The 9487-nt window shown below is 34.7% G+C and overlaps 1 long non-coding RNA gene across 2 annotated transcripts; it reads left to right on the top strand.

Annotated features, from left to right (window-relative positions):
• The first annotated feature begins 711 nt into the window (after positions 1-711).
• LOC127864866 (uncharacterized) lies at positions 712-5153 on the top strand. 2 transcript variants are annotated; one of them, XR_008042324.1, is made up of 4 exons: positions 712-970; positions 1474-1575; positions 2757-2968; positions 3530-5153. It is a non-coding gene; the product is annotated as an uncharacterized LOC127864866 (long non-coding RNA). The 2 variants fall into 2 exon arrangements; XR_008042325.1 differs by having other exon boundaries at positions 712-960.
• Positions 5154-9487: the final 4334 nt, after the last annotated feature.

Consider the following 9487-nt stretch of genomic DNA (forward strand, 5'->3'; position numbering starts at 1 on the left):
TCATTGCGTGACACGTCCGTTAATTTACTGACCTCATTATTTGTTCTCGAATATTGGAAACCTTAGGCCTGGAGAGCAGTTTGCGATTGACCCAATCAACAACATTGTTGTTGGCAATTCTCGGTTTTGGTGGCGACTTCGGCGTCAGGACTCGCTCCATCTCTGTCCATGCCCAGTCGCAGCATCAGCAGCAACAAGAACAATAAGAAGTATCTTAGCGGTGTTCTGCGATATGGGCTTCATGTATGTGCTTAAAGTGTCATCCCATATTAGCCTGTGCAGACTGCATACATACATAAAGTCCTATTAAAGTGTCATAGTCTTATTAAAGTGTCATCTCAGATTAGCCTGTGCAGACTGCACATACATTATTAAGCCCTATTTTCCCAGAATGAGACTCGTATACTTCACTTTACATCAGTATTTTATGTGCCTGAAAAGTTCCTAGCATAAATGGGAATTATGTGCTTTTTACATTGATCACACTTACCGGTAGTAAATAAAATGCAAATAGCACTTGATCTGATATCAATTTTAATCATAGAAGGTAAGGGCATTAGTTTTGTATAATTTCGACCAAAATTAAGCCCCTGAACCAAAAGTTTATCCTTGCATAAAAATCTGCTTTATAGAATTGTTGAATATATTTAATTTTAGTAAAATAATTATGTAAAAGCCTTCAGCTCATTTTAAAAGTCTTTTCGTATTTATTTTCAACGTTTATTTAAATTCTTGGATTTTGTTTTAAGAGCCTGTTCCTACAGGAACCTATGCAATCATAGATCGGTACCTAGCTGAACAACAGGCTGTATGGTCAGCTGGTCCCAGACGCCCAGTGACACTTCCTGGCCCAGGACCTTGGGGCAAATGCTCAACTATACCTACCCGCAGGGTGGAGCCACTCTGAACCTGGGGCTCCATACTTTCTTGGCCAGGGGCCAAGTTTACCTTGTCAATAAGGTACATGTAGGTTGGTAATGTACATGTAATTAACTATTTATAACATGCAGTGTTTCACTCCAAATTTTAATTCAAACAGTTTGTGTTAAATATTGATAAAACTCTATCCTGGCTGCTAACTTAAACAAATCATTTATGTAAGTGTTAAATATTTATAATAGCCGCATTTGTATTGCCTTGAAAGGGCTCAGTGGGGGGGAGGCGTACACATGTGTACTTGTCTGCAATTCTACTCGTCCTTACTTTCATCCTTATGTCCGTCCCACCTTTCTAGTGTTGCACATAACTTATTATAATAATAAATATTAGTTCCAGAGGGACACAAAATGTTTGTATCAAGTGTACAATATATAGAAGGCTATGTTTGTATCAAGTGTTTAGTTTAAAGCCCATTTGTTTCACGATCCTTCAAACATACTTTATTTCTTAAATATTGTTATCACTCAAACGACATTGATTTACTTCTTATATAACTGATGCCATTTCAGAATGCAATTAATTATTTGTTTACAGGGACACATTCCTTGGATTCTCTATCTGTTCACAAAGGCTTTATACTCACAAGTTCAAGCCCAGTGAGCGATGTTCACATTATCAAACTCTGCATATCAATAGGTAAGTCACCTTGCCATTGCAAAAGGGGCCACTGTGCAAAGCATTCAGGAGACCCAGTTGTAATAGCCTAAACCTTTGCTTTCACAAATACCCAATAGGTAAAACCCATACAAACTGGTTTCTGCTCTTCAATAAATTGACCAGTTTATCTAATCTAAGTTTAAGGGTTCAGCCACAAACTACTTTTTCTTATAAAGAAATGTAAAGACAGTGCACAAGTTCAAAGCTAAACCCTCAAATTTGCATTTAAAATTTAACATCTAGAGTTATATTAAACTCAAAACCACAACAACAACAACAGCAAACAATTTCTCAGCAGGTACCAACATATCTGACTCTTTCACTCTTTACAAAATCATGTTCCATATGAACTGTAAATATGGTTCTTAAACTAACATTGAATTACAAAGAGGGATCAGTGCTGTTTGTACCTTTTAGTTTAGGGGGGTATACAGGAGTGTACTTGTCGGTCTGTTTGTCGGTCTGTCCGTATTAAGTGTCCGCTCTCTAATACAAGTTGTTGTCATCCAATCTTCACCAAACTTGGTCAAAAGTTGTATCTAGATGATCTCTAGGCCAAGTTTGAACATGGGCCATGAGGGCAAAAAACAAGGTCACGGGGTCACTTAGTGCGTTTTACACATTCAGTTTGGTGTCCGCTCTCTATTTCGATTACTTATCATCCGCTTTTCACCACACTTGGTCAGGCTTTTTATATAGATAATCTCTAGGCCATGATCGAACATGGACCATGATGGTCCAAAAACTAGGTCATGGGGTCACTTAATGCGTTTTACACTTTCAGTTTGGTCTCTGCTCTCCATTTCAAGCACTTATCATCCCCTCTTCAAAAAACTTGGGCAGAAGTTTTATTTAGATGATCTGTAGGTCATGTTCGAACATGGGCCATGCCGTGCGAAAAACTAGGTCACGGGGTCATGGGTGCGTTTTACACATTCAGCATGGTGTTCCCTATTTCAAGTTATTTTCATCCGCTCTTCAGGTGGGGGAGTTCGTCACCTCTGTGTCAAAGCTCAAGTTTTTTTAAAGTTAATATCTTCTTGAGAGAGTATTGTGTTGCCAGGGTTGAACCCGCATTTTGATACTTGATAATTTTTATGAAATGCTAGTTAATTCTTAAAATAGTTGTCTTAATTGACACATGACATACTTAATTGCAGAATCCCGGATATCAAAGCGTTGAGCTTGTTTTTGAAGCATTTGCACCAGCAACAGTCATCATCTCGAGTTACTGGCATCTCTATGGTGTGGAACCCTCCGTCTTTGAACATCATAACAGCACATGAACCAGTGGCACTCATCATCTCAAGATTCTGGTATATCCATGGTGCAGGATTCTCGGTCTGCAAAGATCATGCAGAGCGAACCTCAGGTGAGTATTCAAGTCGTGTGAATGTTTTTAGCATGCCCCCAAGTCCACAGATGTGTAGATTCATGTAGATTTACCTGTGTCCGTCCATACGTGCATCCAGTTGTTTGAATTTGTATGTCAAGTCTAAACTCAAAAAGTATTGCTTCTAGTTTGATTAAAACAAAGATATTTGCAAAACTGTGAACTTGCCTTCTTTTGTATTTTGGTTCTTTTTCTTTTACATAAGTGGAATTTTGAGACTAAAGTAAAATGTGGGTGCATGGTGGCAAACCCTTTTTACTACTTCTCAAAAGATATTTGAGTCCAATGGCAAAATGTATCTTCATCAAATCTTAATCCAAATTGTTTGGTAATAAAATGGTCATACTTCAATATAAATATGTATTATCAATTATTATTTTATAAATAGTCTCAGGACCTTCATTTCCTCTATGGATTCAAATCAGATTAGTTGTAAAACCTTGAAATACCAAGTCATGTGCTTGTTCTTGTTTTTTTCATCGGTATCAAAAATAAAATGAAATACTGGCGTTTACAGTAACAAGTATTTCTTGTTTTCAGATGCCATTTGATGAAATCAAACCATTCAATCAGAAACACAGCCTGTTGCAGCAGTTGTTACCATATTGACCCCAGTCAAACCTAAGAAGTCCATAGATAAATACTTTTTTAGATGTGCTAGTCTTTACGTACCTCCTGGTTTGTTCAGCACTTACTCTGACTCTTTGAATTTAATGACGGGTGAAAATGAATGACCTTGTTCAGTTCGAAATGACACATCACAACAATTCAAGTGGAAAGCCAGAAAGTCATGTCAACAGCCACATTTTGTATGTGTAACAGCCAAGTTGTTTCAAAGAAAAACAATATTTTACATTTTATTTTTTATTTGACCAATGTTTCATGGGAATTATGATGCTGTCAGTCTCTTTATGTTGAAAGTTTTGGTTAAAAATAGCATGTTAATTTTTTTTTTAAAGCACACATATTGCATTTATATCCAATGTCTTTGTCTGTATAATGAATTTTTCACTACATATTTTGATCCTTATAATGGTAAATGTATGGAAAAAACAATTTTACCAAAGATATTCTAAGATTGTCAAGTCTGTTTAAATGATGCTGGTAACTTTGACAAAATTGAAAAAAAAGGAGTATTTTCATATTATAAGATATGTTTCAGTTGTCTGTTTTTACCCGTAATATAGATAAGCTAATTTAATGAATTGTTCACGAAGGTTTATAACTTTTACGCTTCAGCTTTTTCTGTCTTTTAATCCTTCCGAAAACAATACTAGTCAATTTGCTGATTTGGGTCGGTATTCGATCATGAATCTTGTTTAGTAGCATACTATTTCATTGGAATAATAATACATTCTGGGAAAAATTATTTAATCTAACTAAAATTATTGATTCTGTAAATACCACTTTGTTGATTTCAATGGATATTGTTTGTAAAATTAATATAGTATGACTATTGCGTGTTTGGGAAAGCTTTTAATGAAACTGAGTATTATAAAAACAAAAAAACAAATAAAGAGTTTTATGAAAATTGTCAAAACTTATTATTGTTAATTTGTGTTGTTAGATCATAGATGTGTATGCTCACAATTGTTAAACTTTGTTTTTGGACACAATAGTTTATTATGCGTATCCTCTTTAATAAGTGAGTAACTTAATCAAGATTTATTGATCACTGTATATATTCTGTAGGTATATTTTGCCATTTATACATAAAGCAACTGTAGAACAATTGTATTTTAAATGTAAATTATTCTTGTATTGTTGCCATTTGTATAATATAAACTAACTGTTTACCTTAGTTTGTAAAAACCTTTGTAAAAAAACATTTCCTGTGTGAATGCTCATATATATATTAAACTGTTAAAATAATGCACAGTACCAGAAAAAAATAGTCAATTACACAGTAAGGGAAAGTGTTGTCATATGCTAACAATTGTATAAAATTGCAATTGTCTCTATTTGTAATAATAGAGAGCAATATTATTTGCTTAAAAAATAAAGATGTCTGCTTTGTAAATTAATAATTGTGTTTACATCTCAACATAACACGTAAATACATTAAAGTCTAAAAGGATTTTTTGGAATAAACACTTAAATAAATATATGTGCGTGTATACGCTGATAAAAAAAATTTACATTTCATTTAGTTTGTAACAGCGCATTTGACCTTTCACGTTGACCATCCCACACTTGCTGTCAGTGCAGTGCCTTCATTAGGGTCATTTTTATGCTCCTGGTAGGGTGGCATATAGCAGTTGAACTGTCCGTCAGTATGTCAGTCTGTCCTTTTGTCCGAAAAAAACTTAAACATTGGCCATAACTTTTTGAATATTGAAGATAGCAACTTGATATTTGGCATGCATGTGCATCTCATGAAGCTGCACATATTGAGTGGTGAAAGGTGATGGTCAAGGTCATCCTTCAAAGTCAAATGTCAAATTTATTGCGTCTGTCCGTCCGTCCAAAACTTTAACATTGGCCATAACTTGTTCAATATTGAAGATAGCAACTTGATATTTGGCAGCCATGTGTATCTCATGGAGCTACACCTTTTGAGTGGTAAAAGGTCAAGGTCATCCTTGAAGGTCAAAGGTCAAAAAAAAAATCAAAGTGGCGTTCCTATGAAGCTGCACATTGTGAGTGGTTCAAGGTCAAGGTCATTAGTCAAGGTCATCCTTCAAGGTCAAAGGTCAAAAAAATAATCCAAAGCGGCGTTCTCATGAAGCTGCACATTGTGAGTGGTGTGAGTTCAAGGTCAAGGCCAACCGTCAAGGTCATCCTTCAAGGTCAAAAGTAAAAAAAAAATTCAAAGCGGCGTCCTCATGAAGCTGCACATTTTGAGTGGTGGACGTTCAAGGTCAAGGTCATCCTTCAATGTCAAAGGTAAAAAAAAATCAAAGCGGCGCAATAGGGGGCATACTGTGTTTCTGACGAACACATCTCTTGTTTGTAAATATCCCACTGTTTAAGTTCAGCAAATGTTTTAAGACCAGATTTCCTTAAACTTGGGGGTGTTATTATTTTACTTGTATTGAATGCATGAAACATGTGTGTTCCGTTGTTGAATAGCTAAACATAGCTTGATGTGTGTAGATTGTGTGACAAATGTTGATCAAATTGTTACATAGAAAAGAACACAATCTTAGTTAACTTGTATGTGTTAATTACCAAACACAAATATAAGTATTTTGTAACAATATAAGTATTGTCTTTATTTGAAATACAGAATGAAATGCAATTTTAAAATCATGTCTTTATATGTTCATCTTCTCCAAATAAGCATTTTGAATAAGCAAACATAATATCTCTATGGAAAGTATCCGTAGGCCCCATGCAATCGCTTGTGTACCTCATATTGATCAGGGTCTTTCTAAATTATTTCATGATTGTTTATCCCTGTCTGAATTGTGTAAAATCGTGAGATAACTGTTAAGAGGATTTCAATATTAAACGTTAAAACAGTATCTTAGCTGTAACCGTACATCTGTTGCATTTATTTTAACATGTTTATATGTTCTGGCTCCCTGATTTTTATATTGTTTATAATCTTGCATATTTAATTGTGTTTTATAAGACAAACATCATTTTACTGATAATGTTGTTTTTGTCCAACATTTCTATGTATACAAGTTGTATGTAAATAATTAAATATGTTTATGTTGATGATATGTATTTCCCGATCTAAGTTTGATGTTGAACTCTCAATAAACGACATGTTTTGCCAATTAAATCCCGAATGATTGTCTTGTCACTTATATATAACTTGCCTCTATTGAACATGGGGAGCTCATTTTGTTTTATTTTGACTGTCATTCCGTCTGTTAGTCCTCCAGCACACTTTAACCTCATGCATAATTTACCATATCAATCATTGACAACAATACAAAATATAAAATCTCCATAGGAATAATGAAACTCCGGAGGCGGTATCCGATAAAACAGTACTTACACCCGCTTATCTCTTACCTAAGACAAGCGACTAATTGCCTATACAACACAGGGCAACACCAAGGACATACCTTGAACCATTAACATAATTAAAACTAAAACACGGTCTTGGACATGTCTATATCAATCATGTGGGATTTCCATTGTTATTAAGTTTATTAATGTAACTACATGTAAAATATAACGGTAAACAAATGAGGAATGTATGGTAAAACACTGTCATGCCAAGATGTTAGCTTTCAGTATATAAATACCTTAATGCTGCTTAATTTATGCTTTTTATTGTACTATTGGTGAAATAACTCGCTTAATAATGGTTATTAAACGAATATGTTAAATCAGTAGGAACGTACTTAATTCTATACTCATACAATTCTATTAATATTTGTTTTAATACTGTCTATAGTACACTTGCTATACAGGTAAAAGTAAATAAGTTAACAACCTTGAAAATAAAGAGGGCAGCTATCACAACTTACGAATATCTTTAAAAAATATATAATTACAAGGATTATTAACATTCAACAAATAGGTCTGTTTAGGCTGTATTATACATTTTCTAACACGGTTTTATGCTATTTGTATATGACCCGGAACCTACCTACAAATACATAACATCAATATAAACTGCCTTATTTATTTTAAAGTGTAAGCACACAAGCTAAATATATTCTAATATATTAATACATTTTAATAACCCACTTAAAATGAACATGGCCCATGTTTCAGACTGCACCAATTTGTATTTTCATTGACAAAACACACATGCACAATCTTCTTATCTCTCGTAGAGCCGTCAGATATAACTTTGAGGAGACTTAAGATAGCAAAACATTGACACCAGTTGCAGAAAGATAGGCATAATATGTAGAACTGACTTCTTACAACACAACATCTGTATTGACTTTGGCAGTTTGTATAGGACCATATGATCACTTCCGGGTGAAATAATGGGCTTTATAATGTTGAATATAGGCTCATTGAACTTCATGTATAGCGATTTTGTATTTAAAGGGACTTTTACAACTGTGTGGTATAGGTTGAAACATATTTAAAAGAACACTGTAAATCAGATAGCGCAATAACACAATAGACACATGATCATAATGAACAAACATATGCGTGTATGAGAAATAATAATAAATTGATAAAACAAGAAAGAGTAACACGGCAAAGTATTTGGAAATTTTGAAAGGCTTCTGTTTGTTTATGTTATGAATACAATGTTTGATTTTTTGTAAAAATTCGGATGAACAAGCTCTTACAGTGACAGTCTGTTTTAATCCAAAGGTAAGGGGCTCAAGCCCAGGTAGGGATAACGATTGTGTCTGTGTTTTTGTTAAATTTAAATTTGTTGTTTTTTAGCTCCACTGGCGAATGCCCAGAGATGCTTATGTCATGGTCGTGTGTCCGTCATGCGTGCGTCCGTGCGTTAACTTTTCCTTTAAACATATTCTCCTAAACTACTGGTCCAATTCTGATGAAATTTCTCAGGAATGTTCCTGGAATGAACCTCTATAAAATTTGTTCAAATAATGACCCTGAGATCAAATTTTACCCTGCCCCGGGGGTCAAAAAATTGAAAATTTGCTTTTATAAGGCCTATTTTGTGAAAACTTTCAAATCTTTCGTCCATAACCATTGGGCTTAGGGCTCTCAAATTTGGTATGTAGAGACATCTTATAGTCCTCTACTTAATTTGTTCAAATTATGCACATGGGGTCAAATTTGACCCTGCCTCGGGGGTTTCAAAATTAAACATATGCTTATATTGGGTCTATTTTGTGAAAACTTTACACATTTTATCGTCCATAACCATTGGGCCTAGGGCTATCAAATTTGATGTGTAGTGACATCATATAGTCCTCTACCAAGTTTGTTCAAATTAAGCCCCTGGGGTCAAGTTTGACCCTGCCCCGAGGGTCACAAAATGGAACATATGCTTATATAAGGCCTATTTTGTGAAAACTTTAAAAATCTTCTTGTTCATAACCGTATGGCATAGGGCTACCAAATCTGGTATGTAGTGATATGTAATAGTTCTCTTCTTAGTTTGTTCAAATTATGCCCCTGGGGTAAAATTTGAAACTGCCCCGGGAGTCACAAAATTGAATATATGCTTATATTAAGGGCTTATTTTGTGAAAACTTTAAAATTCTTGTCCATAACCATTGGGCCTAGGGCTACCAGATTTGGTATGTAGTGACATCTTATAGTCCTCTAACAAGTTTGTTCAAATTATGCCCTTGGGGTCAAATATGACCCTGCCCTTGGGGTCACAAAATTGAACATACGCTTATATGGGGCCTATTTTGTGAAAACTTAAAAATCTTTCTATCCATATCCATTGGGCCTAGGGCTATCAAGTTAGGTATGTAGTGACATCTAATAGTCTTCTACAAAAAAAAAATCAAATTTTATTCCTGGGGTCAAATTTGACCCTGCCCCGGGGGTCACAAAATTGAACATATGCCTATATAAGGCCTATTTTGTGAAAATTTCAAAACTTCTTGTCCATAACCATCCGGCCTAGGGCTATAAAATTTG

The sequence above is a fragment of the Dreissena polymorpha genome, chromosome 1 (genome assembly GCF_020536995.1).
Source record: "Dreissena polymorpha isolate Duluth1 chromosome 1, UMN_Dpol_1.0, whole genome shotgun sequence".
Classification (NCBI taxonomy): domain Eukaryota; kingdom Metazoa; phylum Mollusca; class Bivalvia; order Myida; family Dreissenidae; genus Dreissena; species Dreissena polymorpha.